Raw genomic sequence first — 24,307 nt, 5'->3', positions numbered from 1 at the left:
CATCGACTTACAGAGACTCTTTGTGAAGACCGTAGCAGTCCCGAGCACTGGAGTGCTCGGCAGGTATTTCAACAAGTGCACCAACGGTACCATTCATTCACTCGAGACACAGTGGCTGCGCAGTCACCCATACACATATATAGTGGCCTACAGTGAGCGGGAGGACTAATCCGTTAAGGATCGGACACGGGGTGGGATCACCCGGTGGAGGGTGTGGGAAGGAGTGTTGGCGCCCGCCGTGGCGCATGATTGTGGGGCGTCCGCCGTGGCGCAAGATAGTGTTGGTGTCCGCCGTGGCGTGTTATAAAGCGTATCTGTTGGGATGTTATTGTATGTAACTAAATGTGAGTTTTGTCTGCAAATAAAGGAGGTTGGTTATAGAACTTGGCTGTGTGAGTGTAATTCTTGCATATACGTCCTGCGAAGACCCACTCACCCGTTGGCGGGAGCTGTTGCAGGTGGAGGCGCTGCACCCGTTATAGATATTGCGCGCACCCCAGGCTCTCCGTGGCCCCTCGAACCTAAATTGTTATCACCATGGCCCTGCCTAACCGTCACGAGATACGAGACTAGGCCCGCCAAGTACGCACGCCTACCCGTCGCGCCGTAGTGCTGGCCCGAGTGCCCATGGCCTTACCCTTAGAGACTTTACAGACGGCCTTGCGACAACTCCCGGGTTTTGCCAAAGCTCGCCTGGTAGATGTACTTGTAGATCACGACTCTAAGTGGAATACCTTGCTTGTGGACTGTCGGCGCAACCTGGTAGCGCTCAAACCTGCCGTTCCTCAATCTCTGGGCCTGCCCGATGCACCGCCAGGCGGTAGTCTTTTTGTCTACCCCCTCCGAGAACCCCTCATACGTCCGCTGGATGAGGACGACCCCACCCTCCCTTTTGCTCACTATGCCGCGAGCGACGTCGGTAGTTGCCGGTCCGTGTCTAGTGATCCAGTGTCAAGCGCCTCTGATGAGGCTGGAGTGAGTAGTAATATGCTGCAGAAACTCAATGACAAGATAGACCAGTTATCTGGCCCCCCCAGTTTGCCGCTGCTAGTCGAAGCGCTTACATTAGCCACCCACGCCCAGAACTACCGGAAGCTAAAAGCCTTCTCGGGGACCCTCCCTGTGCCTACCGGGGAAGATGGGGTAGAAACTTGGAAAGAACACACGTGGGGAGTAATGGAAGAGTGGTCGTGCACCGATGTGGTAAAAAGACAGAGACTCATGGAGTGCCTGCGGCCCCCAGCGGCCACCCTGATCAGTATACACCACGAGCAATACCCCGATCTAACCTCCCGCTTGATGATCGAGTTCCTGGCAGAAGTCTATAGCGCGAAAGAGGATGATGGTGCGTTGTGGGCCAAGTACTATGCCATAAATCAAAGGGAGGGGGAAGAGCTGTCCGCCTATATACACCGCGTGCAAATATCTCTCAGGCCGTTGCAGCATTATAAATATGTGCTGCCCTCACAGATGGATGAATATCTCCGTAAGCAGTACCTCCGCGGATCCAGTCCTACTCACCCAATAGACAGAGGATGAGACACGCACTCAATATCAATGGTAATAGAGGTGGTGCCAGCTGCCGGTGCGCTGGTCCTGGGGAGCTCCTGTAGTCCCAAATGTTCCAGTACAAAGAAGAAGCAGGCACACGGTCTTACTCAAAAGGAGGTTTAATATGCCATAGAGTTCAACATTTCGGCAGTCAAAGAAGTTCCCTTCCCAGGCTATGGTCTGCGGGGTGTATGTGACAGATACCGACCAGGCCGGGACCCCTTCCGGAGGGGCAGAGCTGGCAGAAGATGGAAGCCGGGTGGGACCTGTAGCGTTGATCCGGGTCCTAGTGGATGGAATCTACTCCTCTGCATTACTAGACACCGGATCCCAAGTCACCATCATATACAGAGGGTTCTATGATCTTCAAAAGCGTCCACTGCGACCGGATGACCACATCAAGGTACGCGGGCTAAGCAATGACGACTACCCCATCGATGGGTTAGTGACCGTGGATCTGGAAATACAACAGCTCAACACGGGAAAATCTCACCCCATGAAGGTGGACGCCTTGGTGTGTCCGGAACCCCGAGACACCCCCAAGTACCCTATTATACTCGGTACCAATGCTGATATTGTACAAGCGGTCATCCTGGCCTATCTACATGAGATTAAAGAGCTCCCCATGTCCAGCCTACAGCTGCAATGGGTTCAAGCAGACCCAGATCCGCCCCCCTCTCCTTCGGATGACTACGGGCTGTTGTTCTGCGTACGGAGGGGTTTGACACGGCTTTTCCCCAGAGAAACGCAAATAATTCCCGCTTGGCGTGCTTATGCGGAGTGCCTAGCTGAAGACCAGCAATTCTCGCTAGAGAGTACCCCAGGGGAGGATGTACGGCGAGGGTATCGGCTCATACCCGAATTCCGGCATTGGCACGCCGCCATTCCTGGACGGATTGACGTGATGGTACAGAATCTATCGCCCTTCCCCCTGGCCATCGAGGTGGGGCAGCGGATAGGAAGGATCTATCCTGTCAGTTCAGTGGAAGAAGCCGTGCAAGTAAACACGACCCAAGTGGAAGAAACAGGGATGGCCCTAGACTTCGATTTTGGCTAGTCTGAGTTGCCAGGAGCCTGGAAGGAACGGTTACGGGTGCAACTGGAACAGAGACAATCCGTATTCTCTACCGGGGAGATGGTTGTGGGGTGTAGTCGCAACGCCCAGCACACCATTCGGATGACGGATGAGAAGCCCTTCAGAGAGCGCTCTCGACGACTCGCTCCCAGGGATGTGGAGGATGTGAGGGCGGCTATCAATGACATGGAGGCCGCCGGGATTGTCAAAGAATCCCGAAGTCCCTACGCCTCTCCTATAGTAGTCGTGAGCAAGAAAAATGGAACCATGAGACTGTGTGTAGATTATCGGACGCTGAACAATCGGACGGTGCCGGACCAGTATAACCTCCCCCGCATAGAGGAGATCCTCGATACCTTACACGGGAGCCAGTGGTTCAGCGTACTGGACCTACGGTCCGGGTACTATCAAGTCCCTATGAGCCCCGAGGATCAAGAAAAGACAGCCTTCGTCTGCCCTCTGGGGTTTTACCAGTTTATCCGCATGCCCCAAGGCATATGCGGGGCACCAGCCACCTTCCAGCGGTTAATGGAGAAGACGCTGGGGGACCTCAACCCCCGAGAATGCCTAGTGTACCTGGATGACATAATAGTCTTCGGGAAAACCCTGGAAGAACACGAGGTCCATCTCTTGAAGGTACTGGATAGACTGTCCCAAGAAGGCCTCAAACTCTCTCTGGACAAATGCTGGTTCTGCCGGACCTCAGTGACGTATGTAGGACACATAGTGTCCGGCGAAGGAATTGCCACTGATCCCGCCAAAATAGAAGCTGTTGTCAACTGGCCTCGCTCGGAGAATGTGGGGGAGTTGCGCTCGTTCCTGGGATTTTGCGGCTACTATCGCCGATTTGTGGAGGGGTACTCACGTAGGGCCAAAGCCCTCAACAGCCTGCTCAGAATATAACCGTCGGAGGCGGGTCAGAAGACCAACTCTGCAAGACAGCCCTTCGGGGATAAATGGACCCCCACGTGCGACCAAGCCTTCCACGACTTGAAGCAGAGCCTGACGGCTGCTCCGGTTTTGGCCTACGCCAACCCCGACCAACCCTACATCCTACACGTGGACGCCAGTCTTAGTGGTCAAGGGGCCGTGTTGCATCAAAAATACCTTGAGGGGTTGCGACCCGTAGCGTATATCAGCCGTAGTCTCACGGCCAGTGAGCAGAATTATCCGGTACACAAGCTCGAGTTCTTGGCCATTAAGTGGGCCATAGTGGACAAACTTCGGGACTACCTGTACGGGGTGTCGTTCGAGGTACGCACCGACAACAATCCTCTCACCTACATCATGACCTCCGCCAAATTTGATGCGGCTGGACATCGCTGGTTGGCCGCGCTCTTCAATTATAATTTCACCTTGAAATACAAACCTGGGCCCTTGAACATTGGAGAAGACGCCTTGTCAAGGCGACCGGGGTTGACCCCTACACCCGACGGAGATCAGTGGGAAGAGATTCCTGGGCCAGGGATAAGAGCGCTCTGTTGCACGGCAGCCATCATAGATGAGCAAGTAGCCTTTTCGGAATTGCGGGTAGCCGACTCTCTAGGGTGCACCTCTACCACTATACCCGAAGCCTATCGTGACCCGAGTGGAATGCATGTTACCCCCGATCAAATTATCGCCTGGGAGGATATGGTACGTTACCAAGAACAAGATCCGGTCGCCGGGACTATCCGTGATGCCATTCGACAAAATCGACGTGGCCTACTTCGCCAGACTCCGGGGGATGTCGGAGGTATATTGATGCGGGAGGCGGACAAATTTGAAATTCAAGATAGGCTGTTGTTCCGAGTGGTGAAATATCATGACCACCCGGGTCGCCGACAACTAGTGTTACCAAAAAGACTACAGTACTTAGTGGTGAAAGCTCTCCATGATGAACACGGACATCTGGGGATAGATAAGACTTTTGGACTAGTGAGAGATAGATTTTTTTGGCCAAAATGAGAAAATCTGTGGAGCATCACTGTCGTAGGTGTGTGCGGTGTATCGAACGCAAGACTCTTCCCACTAGAGCTGCCCCCATGGGCCACCTAAAAAGTACGGGACCTATGGATTTAGTCTGTATGGACTTCTTGTGCATCGAGCCCGACACCCATGGCATAGGGAACGTGCTGGTCATCACTGATCATTACACCCGCTATGCCCAGGCCTTTCCGACAAAGATCAAAAAGCCATTACGGTGGCTAAGGTACTCTGGGAGAAGTAATTCATGCATTATGGGCTTCCTCAACGTCTGCACTCTGACCAAGGACGGGACTTTGAAAGTAAGCTAATAAAAGAATTGCTGAACCTCCTACACATCAAAAAGTCCCGTACTACCCCTTACCACCCAGAAGGGGATGCTTTACCCGAACGTTTCAATCGCACTCTGCTAGACATGCTGGGCACGCTAACCGGTGTAGAGAAGACTAAGTGGAGCCGCCATGTGGAGACTCTTGTCCATGCTTATAATTGCACCTGCCACGAATCTACCGGGTTCTCGCCCTACTTCCTCATGTTCGGCCGTGAGGCCCGTTTACCAGTGGATATACAGTTGAGAGTCTCCACCGATGGGGTACACAATACTACCCCATTATGAGGCTCAGCAGTGGGCTCGCAATCGCGTTCAATCCGTTATTATCATGTTCAGTGAAATGTACAAGTTGATTTAGAGACCTATGTATTAGCGGTTTTTCATTATATAATTGATTGTATTGTTATCGTTGTCCAAGCGGGGCCGTTGGAATCCACAGGGGGGAGGATGTAGCCGTGACCCCTTATTCACCCTGAAAGAGCGGGAGGTTGCGCCTGCACAGAGGGAGTTGCAAAGCCCGCGAACGAGGAGAGTGCTAATTAGTGGGAGGTAGCAGACCCTTGTCCGAGCAGCCCCGCGGGAAGGGTCAGGTGAGAGAGTTGAGCCAATGGGCTGCGGAGGTGGAGTAGATATAGGGAGGTGGTTGCACGCACGTGTGGAGAGAGCTGGTTGGAGAGGAGAGGAGACGGAGTGTCTGTGTAGGGGAGGTTGATCCGCCCCGGCGCAGGCCATGTGCCCCAGGACTTAGTTAGCCCTGAGTCACGGTAGAGACAAACTGAGCTAGGGATCGCCCTAGTGAGGTTCCTGTTCCCATAGTATCTTTATACCTTGATCGGGACTATACTATCGAGTGGGAGGTCTGGGCTCAGACCTTGCTTGTTGTTGCCGGAGTCCGGGTGGGAGCGCCCCGGACCCTCGAGAGAGAGAGAGAGAGGGAGAGAACGGCGTCGACTTACAGAGACTCTTTGTGAAGACCGTAGCAGTCCCGAGCACTGGAGTGCTCGGCAGGTATTTCAACAAGTGCACCAACGGTGCCATTCATTCACTCGAGACACAGTGGCTGCGCAGTCACCCATACACATATATAGTGGCCTAGAGTGAGCGGGAGGACTAATCCGTTAAGGATCGGACACGGGGTGGGATCACCCGGTGGAGGGTGTGGGAAGGAGTGTTGGCGCCCGCTGTGGCGCATGATTGTGGGGCGTCCGCCGTGGCGCAAGATAGTGTTGGCGTCCGCCGTTGCGTGTTATAAAGCGTCTCTGTTGGGATGTTATGGTATGTAACTAAATGTGAGCTTTGTCTGCAAGTAAAGGAGGTTGGTTATAGAACTTGGCTGTGTGAGTGTAATTCTTGCATATACGTCCTGCGAAGACCCACTCCCCCGTTGGCGGGAGCTGTCGCAGGTGGAGGCGCTGCACCCGTTATAGATATTGCGCGCACCCCAGGCTCTCCGTGGCAGAGACTTAGGCCCAGCGAGCCTACAGGTAACACAGCACAGAGTAGCGGCTTGCTAGCGATAGGATGCAGGGCTACATTTGGAGGCGCTGCTGAGATCTTAGACCTGGGGTGCCCCTCGAACCTAAATTGTTATCACCATGGCCCTGCCTACCCGTCACGAGATACGAGACTAGGCCCGCCAAGTACGCACGCCTACCCGTCGCGCCGTAGTGCTGGCCCGAGTGCCCATGGCCTTACCCTTAGAGACTTTACAGACGGCCTTGCGACAACTTCCGGGTTTTGCCAAAGCTTGCCTGGTAGATGTACTTGTCGATCACGACTCTAAGTGGAATACCTTGCTTGTGGACTGTCGGCGCAACCTGGTAGCGCTCAAACCTGCCGTTCCTCAATCTCTGGGCCTGCCCGATGCACCGCCAGGCAGTAGTCTTTTTGTCTACCCCCTCCGAGAACCCCTCATACGTCCGCTGGATGAGGACGACCCCACCCTCCCTTTTGCTCACTATGCCGCGAGCGACGTCGGTAGTTGCCGGTCCGTGTCTAGTGATCCAGTGTCAAGCGCCTCCGATGAGGCTGGAGTGAGTAGTAATATGCTGCAGAAACTCAATGACAAGATAGACCAGTTATCTGGCCCCCCCAGTTTGCCGCTGCTAGTCGAAGCGCTTACATTAGCCACCCACGCCCAGAACTACCGGAAGCTAAAAGCCTTCTCGGGGACCCTCCCTGTGCCTACCGGGGAAGATGGGGTAGAAACTTGGAAAGAACACACGTGGGGAGTAATGGAAGAGTGGTCGTGCACCGATGTGGTAAAAAGACAGAGACTCATGGAGTGCCTGCGGCCCCCAGCGGCCACCCTGATCAGTATACACCACGAGCAATACCCCGATCTAACCTCCCGCTTGATGATCGAGTTCCTGGCAGAAGTCTATAGCGCGAAAGAGGATGATGGTGCGTTGTGGGCCAAGTACTATGCCATAAATCAAAGGGAGGGGGAAGAGCTGTCCGCCTATATACACCGCGTGCAAATATCTCTCAGGCCGTTGCAGCATTATAAATATGTGCTGCCCTCACAGATGGATGAATATCTCCGTAAGCAGTACCTCCGCGGATCCAGTCCTACTCACCCAATAGACAGAGGATGAGACACGCACTCAATATCAATGGTAATAGAGGTGGTGCCAGCTGCCGGTGCGCTGGTCCTGGGGAGCTCCTGTAGTCCCAAATGTTCCAGTACAAAGAAGAAGCAGGCACACGGTCTTACTCAAAAGGAGGTTTAATATGCCATAGAGTTCAACATTTCGGCAGTCAAATACTGCCTTTCTCAAGGTGAAGGCTCTCACCGAATAGGTAGCATGATTCGTGATCACCTCACACGGGGGCCCCACCTTCGTTCATCCAACTACTGCAACAGGTGAAAGAGCACGAGACGCATCTAATGCTGCACTCCCCTCAGAAGCCGAAAACTAGCGGTAGCACTAAACCCAAAGGAAGTGCTGAAAAGAAGGAGGAGCCACCGGACAAGCCTGGCTCAGAGAAACCGCATTACGCGGGACGGTCATCACCTCCGCCTGATCGCCGGGCTACCCCCAGAGATATTTCATGCTACAAATGTGGGAATAGGGGGCATCTATCCTACGACTGTCGCCTGGGCACTTCTCGACGCCGGAGTCCATCCCCCAAGAAGTTCCCTTCCCAGGCTATGGTCTGCGGGGTGTATGTGACAGATACCGACCAGGCCGGGACCCCTTCCGGAGGGGCAGAGCCGGCAGAAGATGGAAGCCGGGTGGGACCTGTAGCGTTGATCCGGGTCCTAGTGGATGGAATCTACTCCTCTGCATTACTAGACACCGGATCCCAAGTCACCATCATATACAGAGGGTTCTATGATCTTCAAAAGCGTCCACTGCGACCGGATGACCACATCAAGGTACGCGGGCTAAGCAATGACGACTACCCCATCGATGGGTTAGTGACCGTGGATCTGGAAATACAACAGCTCAACACGGGAAAATCAAACCCCATGAAGGTGGATGCCTTGGTGTGTCCAGAACCCCGAGACACCCCCAAGTACCCTATTATACTCGGTACCAATGCTGATATTGTACAAGCGGTCATCCGGGCCTATCTACATGAGACTAAAGAGCTCCCCATGTCCAGCCTACAGCTGCAATTGGTTCAAGCAGACCCAGATCCGCCCCCCTCTCCTTCGGATGACTACGGGCTGTTGTTCTGCGTACGGAGGGGTTTGACACGGCTTTTCCCCAGAGAAACGCAAATAATTCCCGCTTGGTGTGCTTATGCGGAGTGCCTAGCTGAAGACCAGCAATTCTCGCTAGAGAGTACCCCAGGGGAGGATGTACGGCGAGGGTATCGGCTCATCCCCGAATTCCGGCATTGGCACGCCGCCATTCCTCGACGGATTGACGTGATGGTACAGAATCTATCGCCCTTCCCCCTGGCCATCGATGTGGGGCAGCGGATAGGAAGGATCTATCCTGTCAGTTCAGTGGAAGAAGCCGTGCAAGTAAACACGACCCGAGTGGAAGAAACAGGGATGGCCCCAGACTTCGATTTTGGCTAGTCCGAGTTGCCAGGAGCCTGGAAGGAATGGTTACGGGTGCAACTGGAACAGAGACGATCCGTATTCTCTACCGGGGAGATGGTTGTGGGGTGTAGTCGCAACGCCCAGCACACCATTCGGATGACGGATGAGAAGCCCTTCAGAGAGCGCTCTCGACGACTCGCTCCCAGGGATGTGGAGGATGTGAGGGCGGCTATCAATGACATGGAGGCCGCCGGGATTGTCAAAGAATCCCGAAGTCCCTACGCCTCTCCTATAGTAGTCGTGAGAAAGAAAAATGGAACCATGAGACTGTGTGTAGATTATCGGATGCTGAACCATTGGACGGTGCTGGACCAGTATAACCTCCCCCGTATAGAGGAGATCCTCGATACCTTACACGGGAGCCAGTGGTTCAGCGTACTGGACCTACGGTCCGGGTACTATCAAGTCCCTATGAGCCCCGAGGATCAAGAAAAGACAGCCTTCGTCTGCCCTCTGGGGTTTTACCAGTTCACCCGCATGCCCCAAGGCATATGCGGGGCACCAGCCACCTTCCAGCGGTTAATGGAGAAGACGCTGGGGGACCTCAACCCCCGAGAATGCCTAGTGTACCTGGATGACATAATAGTCTTCGGGAAAACCCTGGAAGAACACGAGGTCCATCTCTTGAAGGTACTGGATAGACTGTCCCAAGAAGGCCTCAAACTCTCTCTGGACAAATGCCGGTTCTGCCGGACCTCAGTGACGTATGTAGGACACATAGTGTCCGGCGAAGGAATTGCCACTGATCCCGCCAAAATAGAAGCTGTTGTCAACTGGCCTCGCCCGGAGAATGTGGGGGAGTTGCGCTCGTTCCTGGGATTTTGCGGCTACTATCGCCGATTTGTGGAGGGGTACTCACGTAGGGCCAAAGCCCTCAACAGCCTGCTCAGAATATACCCGTCGGAGGCGGGTCAGAAGACCAACTCTGCTAGACAGCCCTTCGGGGATAAATGGACCCCCGCGTGCGACCAAGCCTTCCACGACTTGAAGCAGAGCCTGACAGCTGCTCCGGTCTTGGCCTACGCCAACCCCGACCAACCCTACATCTTACACGTGGACGCCAGTCTTAGTGGTCAAGGGGCCGTGTTGCATCAAAAATACCTTGAGGGGTTGCGACCCGTAGCGTATATCAGCCGTAGTCTCACGGCCAGTGAGCAGAATTATCCGGTACACAAGCTCGAGTTCTTGGCCCTTAAGTGGGCCATAGTGGACAAACTTCGGGACTCCCTGTACGGGGTGTCGTTCGAGGTACGCACCGACAACAATCCTCTCACCTACATCATGACCTCCGCCAAATTTGATGCGGCTGGACATCGCTGGTTGGCCGCGCTCTTCAATTATAATTTCACCTTGAAATACAAACCTGGGCCCTTGAACATTGGAGAAGACGCCTTGTCAAGGCGACCGGGGTTGACCCCTACACCCGACGGAGATCAGTGGGAAGAGATTCCTGGGCCAGGGATAAGAGCGCTCTGTTGCACGGCCGCCATCATAGATGAGCAAGTAGCCTTTTCGAAATTGCGGGTAGCCGACTCTCTAGGGTGCACCTCTACCACTATACCCGAAGCCTATCGTGACCCGAGTGGAATGCATGTTACCCCCGATCAAATTATCGCCTGGGAGGATATGGTACGTTACCAAGAACAAGATCCGGTCGCCGGGACTATCCGTGATGCCATTCGACAAAATCGATGTGGCCTACTTCGCCAGACTCCGGGGGATGTCGGAGGTATATTGATGCGGGAGGCGGACAAATTTGAAATTCAAGATAGGCTGTTGTACCGAGTGGTGAAATATCATGACCACCCGGGTCGACGACAACTAGTGTTACCAAAAAGACTACAGTACTTAGTGTTGAAAGCTCTCCATGATGAACACGGACATCTGGGGATAGATAAGACTTTTGGACTAGTGAGAGATAGATTTTTTTGGCCAAAATGAGAGAATCTGTGGAGCATCACTGTCGTAGGTGTGTGCGGTGTATCCAACGCAAGACTCTTCCCACTAGAGCTGCCCCCATGGGCCACCTAAAAAGTACGGGACCTATGGATTTAGTCTGTATGGACTTCTTGTGCATCGAGCCCGACACCCATGGCATAGGGAACGTGCTGGTCATCACTGATCATTACACCCGCTACGCCCAGGCCTTTCCGACCAAAGATCAAAAAGCCATTACGGTGGCTAAGGAACTCTGGGAGAAGTATTTCATGCATTATGGGCTTCCTCAACGTCTGCACTCTGACCAAGGACGGGACTTTGAAAGTAAGCTAATAAAAGAATTGCTGAACCTGCTACACATCAAAAAGTCCCGTACTACCCCTTACCACCCAGAAGGGGATGCTTTACCCGAACGTTTCAATCGCACTCTGCTAGACATGCTGGGCACGCTAACCGGTGTAGAGAAGACTAAGTGGAGCCGCCATGTGGAGACTCTTGTCCATGCTTATAATTGCACCCGCCACGAATCTACCGGGTTCTCGCCCTACTTCCTCATGTTCGGCCGTGAGGCCTGTTTACCAGTGGATATACAGTTGAGAGTCTCCACCGATGTGGTACACAATACTACCCCATTATGAGGCTCAGCAGTGGGCTCGCAATCGCGTTCAATCCGTTATTATCATGTTCAGTGAAATGTACAAGTTGATTTAGAGACCTATGTATTAGCGGTTTTTCATTATATAATTGGTTGTATTGTTATCGATGTCCAAGCGGGGCGTTGGAATCCACAGGGGGGAGGATGTAGCCGTGACCCCTTATTCACCCTGAAAGAGCGGGAGGTTGCGCCTGCACAGAGGGAGTTGCAAAGCCCGCGAAGGAGGAGAGTGCTAATTGGTGGGAGGTAGCAGACCCTTGTCCCAGCAGCCCCGCGGGGAGGGTCAGGTGAGAGAGTTGAGCCAATGGGCTGCGGAGGTGGAGTAGATATAGGGAGGTGGTTGCACGCACGTGTGGAGAGAGCTGGTTGGAGAGGAGAGGAGACGGAGTGTCTGTGTAGGGGAGGTTGATCCGCCCCGGCGCAGGCCATGTGCCCCAGGCCTTAGTTAGCTCTGAGTCACGGTAGAGACAAACTAGGGATCGCCCTAGTGAGGTTCCTGTTCCCATAGTATCTTTATACCTTGATCGGGACTATACTATTGAGTGGGAGGTCTGGGCTCAGACCCCGCTTGTTGTTGCCGGAGTCCGGGTGGGAGCGCCCCGGACCCTCGAGAGAGAGAGAGGGAGAGAACGGCGTCGACTTACAGAGACTCTTTGTGAAGACCGTAGCAGTCCCGAGCACTGGAGTGCTCGGCAGGTATTTCAACAAGTGCACCAACGGTACCATTCATTCACTCGAGACACAGTGGCTGCGCAGTCACCCATACACATATATAGTGGCCTACAGTGAGCGGGAGGACTAATCCGTTAAGGATCGGACACGGGGTGGGATCACCCGGTGGAGGGTGTGGGAAGGAGTGTTGGCGCCCGCCGTGGTGCATGATTTTGGGGCGTCCGCCGTGGCGCAAGATAGTGTTGGCGTCCGCCGTGGCGTGTTATAAAGCGTCTCTGTTGGGATGTTATGGTATGTAACTAAATGTAACTAAATGTGAGCTTTGTCTGCAAGTAAAGGAGGTTGGTTATAGAACTTGGCTGTGTGAGTGTAATTCTTGCATATACGTCCTGCGAAGACCCACTCACCCGTTATAGATATTGCGCGCACCCCAGGCTCTCCGTGGCAGAGACTTAGGCCCTGCGAGCCTACAGGTAACACAGCACAGAGTAGCGGCTTGCTAGCGATAGGAAGCAGGGCTACATATATATTGAATTTATACATGTTGTTAAAATGTAGAACAGTGGGCTACCACACTATGGGGGCTATGCACAAAGCAGCGGTTTTTTGCGCACGATTGGAAAAGTTTTGCTCGGCCGATAAAAAAGTGAAGCCAAACGCGGGATTCACTAACAAGTTCAGGGCATTTTTTTTGGCCGAGCAAAAACCTGCCTGATCGTGCAATCTGCTTTCTCCCCATCTCCCCCCTGCTATCGTGCTTAAACTTGTTAAGCCTGTAAGAACTGCATGGAGACACTGCGTCTCCATGCACGGCTCTTACAGGCGATCGTGAAGCATACATATACATTATAATAATAGTCTAGATGTGTAGGGAGTGTCCTGAGCTGAACCGCATTGGTTTCATCCTCGGGGACCCCCACTTCATGAGATACAGGCCCCTATTATGGGGTGCTGGTATCCCCTGCGCTTTTAAAGCTCCCGCGTCACGTGACCGGGGGATTTAAATACCGGCACCCCATAACAAGGCCTATATCTCATGAAGTAGGGGGTCTCCGAGGCTAACACGGGTGGGTTAACCCCTTAATTACTCTACCGGTTAGTAACCGCTACGGTGATTAAGGGGTTAAGGGACATTAGATTGTCACTTTTTATTCTCCTGCATTGTTTGCAGCAACTCATGGACGGGATGAGGATGAGAGGATGGCCTTCATCGTGGCAGCCTGGCAAGGGTGAGTACAAGATTTGTTTATTTTATTTATGCTGATTAATGTATTTTAAATGGGCAAATGCACTATTATACATATGTGGATAATAGTAATTTTGCCCATTACTGTACTGTATGTGTTAGGGAGCGGGGGGACAAGGGGGGTGGATTTATTTAAAAGTATTGTTTATTTTTTGGGGGTACACCATTGGTACAGCAGCCCAGCGGGGACCCCCGGAAACATGCGGCGATCACCCGAGGGTCCCGGACTCCCGTGGAGATCACCCGGGATCACCCGCCGGCCTGTTGTATGGATGGTGTGCCTGAAAAAAGGTAAACATATAATTTTTTCTAAGTCCAGCTTCTTTTGCGCCTGCCTTTAGCTGGCGCGTTTTCCTGGCGTGCTTTTAAAGCACGATTCAGTTTGCACCGCTTAGAGAATCCTGCGGACTGGCAAAAAACGGCGCCTTTGCCTTTTTTTTACCTGATCGGACGTGTTTTGCTCGCAGGCCAGAAAAAAAATGCCTTTTAAGTGCTGTTATCTCTGCTTAATGTATAGCACAGCCGGCTGTATCGGCCATAAAAGGCACTTTGCGTTCTTAAAACGACTTATCACTGCTTAGTGCATAGCCCCCTATGTCTTTTGTGTAGTCCACGGGTACCAACTCCAGTCCTCCAGGGCCACCAGCAGGCAAGGTGTTAAGGATATCCCTGCTTTGACACCTTTGGCTCAATCAGTGCCTCAGTCAGAATGACTGAGCCACTTGTGCTGAAGCAGGGGATATCCCTAATACGTGGCCTGTTGGTGGTGATTGAGGGCTGGCGTTGGCCACCCGTGGTGTAGTCATTAATGGCACAGGAAGTTCCAAGCACCATAGACATCAATGTGATTTCATTTAACTTTCAGCTCTCCATGGAGACCTAAAAATACAATGCTACTGACTAAGCATACATACCTTCTAACACTGGGAATACATTACTGCCAAAGAAATTCAGTAAAATTGCAGTTGCATAATAAAATCACAATTTATTTTTAATATTCCATTGCTGCTGTAATCAAATGGTCCCCGTCACAGGCACAAATGGCAGCACAGAAAGTGGAAATGATTCAAATGAGCATATTTGCCAGGCGTGCTCCTTGTTGTGCACAGGTGTCTCCCCCTGTGTTATACAAGAGGTTTGTATATAGCACTTGAGACTCCAAAGGTCTTAAAAAAAAAAAAAAAATATTTAAATGGACACTCCCTTTCCAGAAATCTCATATTTCAGGGTCAGGAGGAACGGTGTAGAAAAGGTCATCAAAGCAAACTCTACTGGCAGAAAGAGGAATTGCATGTGGTCACACAAAATGTTAGAACGAGCTTTCCTGGGTTTGTGAAGAAATAGAAAACGTTTTTGGGAAAAGGTGTGGGCTGAACTTTGACACTTTCTCTCATCTCGGGTTCATTCCATGTATTCAATAATTATAGGCCGAATATCTCACATACACTGTCAACATGTACTTGCTTTCGCTCTCAATAGTCAATTCACTTAAACTTCTTTATTCAACATTATTAAAACATACCATACAAAGATGGTTCCAGAGCTATTGTACACTTTTAATATCCATAGAAATAAGGTTGACTCCTTCCTTAGGTCAACTAGAGACCACCCTTCATCTGCTGCCATTTTTTGTTAATCAACTATGGGGATTGAATACTACAAAGAGAGCCAGTAAGCAAATGTTGAAACTGCAAGTGAGTTCTTCTGATTCTGATATGGTTGAATACATTTAACCCTTTGAGGGCCCCATAATGTACAGTACCGTGTACATAATAAGGACAATCTAGGTGCCCTATGACATACTAGGTATGTCACTTTAGAAATGCTCATTTATTTTTAGTGGGAGATCATGTTCACTGTTCCAATGGAGTGGTGAATGCGATTGGAATGAAAATGAAGTATCCTCCATTTTCGGTCACATCCTGGTTGGCTTGCTGATGATGACTACCTAGTTGTCACACCAAACGATCATGTTGTTGAGTGCAGGAAGATGGATGGAACTCAGTTGCCATCTGTCTTCTGGCACTCAAAGGGTTAAGGAACTAGTAAGCACATGGAGACAGGAAAAGTGAGTGTTATTGAATATATTCTGAGACATGCTGGGGCATGCTGACATATCTGGGTGAGCAAAGTCCCTCTTCATCTGTAACATGATGTAAAGGAAAATCTCAAAATGAACAAATCCATTACTCCTTAAGGAGCAGACTGTGAAAAGTATCATGCTGCAATAATAACATTGAGAACAGACCACAAACCATATTAATAGGTTGATATAAAACACAGGTATACTTAAACCACATGTCAGAGTTTCAGGACTTCTGATGAAGGACAATTTCACCCCAATGTTAGTATGCTATTCAAATAAATCTTGCCATTAGTAAACTTACCGATGAGCATTGAACTTTTAATTACACTTACAAATATTACAAAGGAATTAAACATGGCGCATAAAGATAGAAATCTCTGCTACTCTCTGAGCTCCCTTTAATGCAATGTACATTATTCAAACAACTCTTCTGTCAGTTGCTATGTTGCAGGAAAACTAAAATAATTTTGTATCATTTTAGAAGGGGCAGTGCTGTTCTGATTTTGGTGGGATCGGCTGTTTTACTCATCTCTCTTGCTTACAATGCATCAAAGGAAAATGTCATTGTCCATTTCACATTTCTGAGTGTCTGCAATTTGATTGAAGATAATAGGTGTTTTAAAACATGACCCATTTGTTAAAAGTGAAAAACTCCTAATAATCACCTATTGCATCATGTTCTCCTTTTCTAAAGAGGTATGATCTGTATAATTAAATGTGCCAATGGAATAGATTAGTTGTAAGAACACGGTTTATGAAGTTGATGGTGGGGCATTGTATCACCTCTCCATGTGATCTTCGTTACATTGTCCTTTAATTTCCCTGTGCCTGAGACACAAAAATTAGATTCTAGGATACACAATGCCTACACCATTCCGTGCTTAGTGTTGTATACATTGTCAGTGCTATATAAGAAAGGATATTATTATTAACAATATGAGGAGATACAATAAATGCAGAGAGATGAATACCAGTTGGATGAATTGCCTGATTGCAACACAACTCAACTATCTCCACTTCATAGCTCTCATCACATGTATACTGTTAACATTCAGTTGAAATGGGAGGATATCACTGTATTTTTGGTCTGGTAACATTCCATTTATAGCCGGATTGCTGTGTTCTAGATCCTAAAAAAAACACGAATGTCAGGATTAGAAAACAGACCTAATAAACTATTAAAAAAAAAGGATCAACGAGGTTATGCTGATGGAAAAGTTGACAGCTTCCCAAAAGCAATCAACCTCAGGATTCTATGAAACATGGGATTTGTGGTTGAGACATTGACCTCGACCCGGAAACTATTTTTCTGGTGTGACCGGCTGGATCCGGTAGCTGTAACCACTGTTATATTAGTTTCAACTCCTGGCGGTCGGAGAGTGTCCCCCTCCCCTCCTACCACCCTCTTCCCCCCTTCTTTTTTCTCTTTTTCCAGCCTCTCTTTCGACTTTTCTTGTCAGTCGAGGCCTAATGTGTTGCCATGAGGCCTAGCCGTATACGGCGATGTTCTATTCTGTCTTTCTTTATGTTTGAAAACCCAAGTGTATTAGGCTATGCATAACCTATGACTGGTTGTATATATACTTTTGCCTAAAAAACGTTTGAAAAAAAAAAAAAAAGACCTAATTATAGTATACTGACTACACACGTGATTTTTAATATTTGCTAATTTAATTATTTTTACAATTGTACCATGCATTCTCCATGGTAGTATGCACTCCAAGAAGTATCTAGACACAAGGCAGTGTTCTTTCATAGAGGGAGACATGTAGAAAGTTGGAGATTTTCTTCATATTGCTCTATACAAACACCAAGAGGGATGTAGATTTGAATAGAGATAAAACGGAAACTAACATTTGGGAAGCCGGCATTATGGTCCCATTGACAAGTTTATTCAGATACATATTAAAATTTCAGGACATCTGGAAAGCTTGCTTTCATTTTTATAGAAATTAAATCTATACCTAATATTATTCTGAATTGGCAGACTTGTTTACCCACTCTTTTTTCTCTTTAAACTAAAGAGTAGTTAATAATAATAGCTTTTTTTCATATAGTGCTTTTCTCCCAATGAAACTCAAAACGTTTCACAATTACAGTATAGTCCAGTCCCTGCCCCGTAGAGCTTACAATCAATGTTTTTGGTGCCTGGGTCACAGGGAGATAAAGTTACTTGCCTAAGGTCATAAGGAGCTGACACTGGGATTTTAACCAGGCTCCCCTGCTGGGAACTGAGCTCTCCCTTCTCCCTTTTTTCCCTTGTCCTTTTTTCACTTCTCCCTTTTATTCCTTTTCCCTTCTCCCTTTTTCTCCTTCTCCTTTCTTCCTTCTCCCATTTTTCCCTTCTCCCTTTTTTCTCTTGTCCTTTTTCCCTTCTCCCTTTTATCCCCTTTCCCTTCTCCTTTTTTTCCCTTCTCCCTTTTTTCCCTTCTCCCCTTTTTCCTTTCTGACTTATTTTTCCCTTCTCCTTTTTTCCCTTCTCCCCTCTCATTTTTATCCTTCTCCCTGTTTTCCCTTATCCCTTCTTCCTTTTTTTCCTTCTCCCATTTTTCCGTGCTCCCTTTTTACCTTTCTCCCTTCTCCTTTTTTCCATTCTCCCTTTTCCCCTTCTCCCTTTTATCCTTCCTGCCTTCTTTTTTCCCTTCTCCCTTTTTTCCTTTCTGCCTTCTTTTTTCCCTTCTCCCTTTTTTCCTTCCTGCCTTCTTCTTTTTCCCTTCTCCCTTTTTTCCTTCCTGTCTTCTTCTTTTTTCCCTTCTCCCTTTTTTCCTTCCTGCCTTCTTCTTTTTTCCCTTCTCCCTTTTTTCCTTCCTGCCTTCTTCTTTTTTCCCTTCTCCATTTTTTCCTTCCTGCCTTCTTCTTTTTCCCTTCTCCCTTTTTTCCTTCCTGCCTTCTTTTTTCCCTTCTCCCTTTTTTTCCTTCCTGCCTTCTTCTTTTTTCCCTTCTCCCTTTTTTTCCCTTTCTGTCTTCTTCTTTTTTCCCTTATCCCTTTTTTCCCTTCTCCCTTCTCCTTTTTTCTCCTTCTCCCTTCTCCTTTTTTTCCCTTCTCCTTTTTTTCCCTTCTCACCCTTCTCTCCCTTCTCTCCTGTCTGTTGCTTTATATGTATGCCTTTTCATTATCTCCTTCCCATGTCGGACAATATATTATTTGCAAAAATCTAAACCAAAAAAAAAAGTGAAGAATGTCACATACAGTACATTGACACACATGTTGAAAACATCTTTGCATCTATTGCAAAAATGTAACTCTTTACCCTTGAAACATACTCTAGCTATCTGCACTTTATGCAGTATTTTATTTTTAAATATATATTATGTACACAAATCTGATGTTTGCGATTATAAACCTCCTTATTTTTCCATTTGGGTATTTTTGCACTATTCCAGCAAGAATACAGAGATTACTTTTTACAGTGATTATAACATTTATTATTTTAGCCTTTAATGCCACAAAGTATATAGTGGGATCTCTCCAATTTGTATACAACATAATATCTTCAAGGAAGCAGTTGATTGTATGACACACCCTATCCTGTTTCTATGTAGAGTTGACTGAAAAACTCCATGCCACAGGATCAAGTGTGGTCTGTATTTAATCCTTATCAAGAAAAACTAAATTATTAAATGAACATGGTAAAATAGCGATCCAATTTCATAACTTAAAATGCTTTTTTGTTTGCTTTTGCTTTATTTGGACAAAGTTGGCTGGATTTTAAAATAAGCTAGCATGAGAAACAGTCTAACATATAAATAAAGCGCAGCCTTCTTAAATGGTTGAACTGAAAAACAGAAGCAGAGAAAGAATAAACAAAGTATAACTGAAACCATATTTCCATACAGGTTTTCTGTATAAATAGAAAACGAGACGCTCAGGACACCTAATTGAGTAGTGAATATATTTTACTGTCAATGGACTAACAAACAATCACTTATCACGAGCAGTGAGGGACTTTTCAATTCCCCCAGTCCTAAAATCCAAAGGACACAGCGGTATGTAGTCACAAGTTTTCTCAGCGCTCTCTGATGATGTCACAAAATGACAACACACAAATCATCTCCTGATTAACATGATTTTGAGAGCTTGGTAGAGCAGACCACCCAAATGGTGCAAGAATGGTGGGGATCAGAGCAGGATAAGAAAGATTGGATAGCCAAGATCCTTAAAGAGCCTATTTGGGTATCATATGAGCAGTTAGGGAGGGGGGTAAGCTGTCACCCCTCTGAAGTACCTGCAGTCACTAGAAAGTACATTCGGGGCCACAGAGAGTGGGGAAGATCTCTACTTTTAGTCTATGGGAATGTACTGCATCAAGAAGATGGAGAGAAATTGTTGGAATTCCAAGGATGGATAGAAATGGTCCTCTAGAGCAGGGGTCTCCAAACTCAGTCCTCAAGGGCCGCCACCAGGCCGGCTTCTATGGATATCCCTTTATCAGCACAGGAGGCTCAATTAGTGGCTCAGGCTCTGATTGAGCCCCCTGTGCTGAAACAGGGATATCCATAAAAGCCGGCCTGGTGGTGGCCCTTGAGGACTGAGTTTGGAAACCCCTGCTCTAGAGGGTAGTACAAAAAAATGGGGTCCCTGTAGACAAAGTTGATTGCACCCAAACAGAACAGTTGATACAAGGTGTCTTTACTGTGAATGTGATGACTTTGTATCTTTGACTGAGGGAAAGAAAAGGGAAGCCCGCTACATTTTTGGAACTACTGAGATAAATCAGAGATGCAGAAGAACAGATAGCCCTGCGGCTACCAGTTGTAAGGTCGAACAAGACGGTATCAGCTAGCAGTTGATGGGGATCAGGAGACAGCTCCATCAAGCCTGTCCGGTAAAAGAAGACCCACCCCGAACATGAATGCTCAAAAGGGGGAGTTCGGCATGGCTCCAGTCTAACAAAATGGGAGAGCCCCTTGAATAGATGCATGAACTCATGGCCTTCATGCGGATGAAGGAAATATAGGAAGAAAACGCTCAGACTGATCAGTGGGAAAGACCCCCGTGGACTACCAGATGAGATATGCCCAAAAGGAGGAGAATTAACTCAAGGGGATCTCCTGCTTTACTGGATTTAACCCAGACTTCTGCTAAAGATCTGGAGAGGAAGGGCATTGCACCAAGCACTTTATAAGGTGAGAGAATCTACAACATGTGGTCAAGGGATTCAATTGATCCAAGGTCAATCAAGGAAATGACAAAGGTTTTCAGTGAAGGAGAAAACTGGGCCTCACATAGAGAAAAACTCCACAAAGGCAATCCCTGCCAAGAGACTTGACTGGTAACACCTGCCCAATGGCCTTCTGGGTCCTTCCCCTAGGGTAGAAGCTTGTATTGAAGAAAAAAGATACAATGTCCTCCAAGATAGTGGGTCACAATTGTCCATTATCTTCAAGCCATAGTATGATAAACATCTGAAATGTCTGCCATTGCTGCAATTAAATTAACTTGTCGTCTGAGGCCTCAGTGATGCCAATTACCCTTATATAGGGTATTTGGTAGTGCAATTGGAATTTGAGTTCCAGAGGAAGGTCACAGTAGGGTCGGGATCATTGACTGCGGTGGCATTGATATGTCCAGAGGTTTGAAGTAAGGATGAGACAGGGGCTATAATTGAAAAGAATGCAAATATCTTTGGCCAACTAGAAATATGGTGTCAGATGGTTGATGGGGATAGTTATTGCGTGATGTCTATTCAACCTTTGTGCTTTAAAGCCTACTGGCAAGGGGAAAATAGAGCAAGTACCCTGGCCGTAGATCCTATAGGAGAGATCTGATTGACTGGACCTCATCCTGTGAGAGTACCCCCAAACAGTATCCATCAAATAGAAGGTAAGATGACCCTCCATGGAGAAGTAGATGGCCCCACTATGGTGATAGATGGTCCCCCTTATGGAGGATTCCCTGGTGGATTGTTTGTGAAGAGTGGGGTTATGTCAGTATTCGCCAAAGAGCTAGAATGCATAACAGTCGAAGTAAAGAACAAAGCAACACACAATATGATGGTGAGAAGAGGTACAGTGAAGGATAACTTGTATAATAATGAAGAAGTGGATCAAGCCGAGCAGAGGAAGACTGACCAGAGGAGAGTAACTTCAGAAATGCTCGACTTTGGGGCCAATTCTGCACCAGTGTACCTAGATGACCTCATAGTTTTCGGGAGGACCTTAGAGAAACATGAGGCCGGTTGTTGAAAGTGCTGGACCAGCTCAGTGAGTGTGGATTGAAATTGTCTCTTGAGAAATGCCAGTTTTGCAGGAATTCAGTAGCTTATGGGGGAAATACAGTCTTAAAGAAAGGGTTGCCATCAGCCTTGAAAGCTGGAAGTCTTGCCTCTTGGCCCAGGCCAAAGCAGTTACCCGAGTTGAGGTCTTCCCTGGAGTTTTGTGGGTACTAACAAAGATTTGTAGATAACTTCCCCGCCATAGTACAGCCTTTGACACAGCTAACAAAGCACTTTCCCCCATTTTGTGGATGTAGTTTGACCCCAAGCACCAGTGGTCAGTACTATTTCAAAACTACAGAGTCTTTTGGACCCTAGTGGACTACGAAATAAGAGGAAGCAATCCAAAAAATCAAGAGCCCCCTCCCCAATGCTCCAGTACTCACTTCAGTTTCTGGCATTAAAACAGGCAGTTGTCGACAAGATAAACAATTACCTCTATGGGGCATCATTTGGTGCTAACACCAACAACAACCAACTTAACCATATATTTTCCTCTGATAACCAATGGTGTCCAGTGGCATCCAGTTTATCTGCACTGACTATGTATAATTTTATGAAAGAAAAGAGAAACCTCGCTCTAACCCCAAGACTGGGGAAGGGTGCTGTGTGATGCCAGGGAAGTGGCAGAAGCTATAGGAGAAATTATGGATTGTGTCAAAGAGACATAATCCATTTAAAGTATCCCTCTTATCGGCGCACTACAGTACATAATTATTATATATATCATTCTGTGTGGTCAGTGTGAAACTTAACTGAAATGAACAGTTTAAAAGAAACTTTAATAACAAATAACAAAAGGCTATAACAATACCAATTAAAATCGTGAAGTTTGCGCAAGAATCTGTATGTGAGCTCCTAGTACAAGGGCCCCACGTGAAAACTACTGTGGATGTTAATGTTTATGGTTTAACACAGGAAGCTGTAGTGACTGTTAGTCCGCTAGGACATTATAGCGGACTAACAGTCACTACAGCTTCCTGTGTTAAACCATAAACATTAACATCCACGGTGGTTTTCACGTGGGGCCCTTGTACCCCATACCACTATACCCATCAAATATAATAATCCAGCAGACCTAATTATGACAGGGCTACCATGGTTAAACAGGCAAGATCGTAGTAACACACAGCAGCTTGAACCTGGGATTGAAGAAGTATGGTCAGCATTGAGAAAGAATATATCTGTTTCTTTCATCAGGAAAGTGCACCCCAATGTCTCACAGCTATTGAGGCAATGATATAATCTGATGTTTAAGAGTGGGGTAATTTTATGGGTTGTTAAGAATTCCCAACACTTACAGCTGCAGCCGCCGTTATTCGAACACTTCACGCGGTGTATACATCGGAATACCCACTTCATGGCGTGTGATCTCTTCCAATCCTCCCGCCTCAAGACGCGAGTGCGGCGAGTGCAGAAAATGGCATTTTAGTGTTCTGGTTTTTAAACACCTTAAATTGACACTGTAGCATAGTAGCACAGTACTGTACACATTGCAATTCATTCATTTCAACCAAAGAAACAGAATCCATGAAATTAAAACAAAGCGTCCGCGATAAGCGCGGGTGCCTGGGGCGATTGGCCGCGTTCATGCCGCGTGGAGTACACCAGCGCACACAAAAACGGCGCCGTGATTTGTTTGAATAACAGCTGCTGCAGCTGTAATCACAAAGTGCTACCACTCAAATACCATCAAGTAGTACTGAAGTCTCTTCATGATGACCATGGGAACCTTGAAGTTGATAAGACGCTATGGTAGATTTGGTAAAAGACCACTTCTATTGGCCTTGGAGGAGTTTTGCAAAAATTTTGATAGCTGTGTGCAAAGGAAGACGCTTCCCAAGAAAGCAGCCCCCCTAATGAATATAACCAACAATGGGTCAATAGATCTGATGTGTTTGAATTTACTGTCTTTGGAGCCCTATAGTCAGAACACTAGTAATATTCTGCTGGTAACTGACCATTTTATTTGGTATGTCCAAGCCTTCCTAACCCAGGATCAGTTCGCGACAACACCAGCCAAAGTACTGTGTGAAAATGTCGTGCACTATGGGTTACCAGCCAGACTTCATTCCGACAAGGGGAAAGACTATGAAAGTCGCCTTATAAAATAACTAATAAATGTGTGTGGTATTAGGAAGTCTTGGATGACGCTCTACCACCCACAAGGGGACCCCAAACCTGAGAGATTCAACAGGCCATTACTAAAAATGGCGGGAACCCTACATACCAGAGATAAATGGAGTCAGCATGTGCACCGACTAGTACATGCCTATAATTCTACCTGGAATGAAGTCACAGGTTATTCCCTGTATTACCTTAAGTATGTTGAGGCGTGAAACCAGATTGACTATAGATCTGTGCTTCGGTGTAAGGAGCAGCTATACAAAGCTTACAGTATAGACCCGCTCTTGAAGCATCTGACTGCCAACAGAGGGAAAAAAGGCTGCTATGATAAACAAGTGCATGGCCAAGAACTGCGTGTGGGAAACATCGTAATCATTCACAATGTT

This window comes from Ascaphus truei, chromosome 2, assembly GCF_040206685.1.
Source record: "Ascaphus truei isolate aAscTru1 chromosome 2, aAscTru1.hap1, whole genome shotgun sequence".
Classification (NCBI taxonomy): Eukaryota; Metazoa; Chordata; class Amphibia; order Anura; family Ascaphidae; genus Ascaphus; species Ascaphus truei.
Note: the sequence above shows the minus strand (reverse complement) of the source record.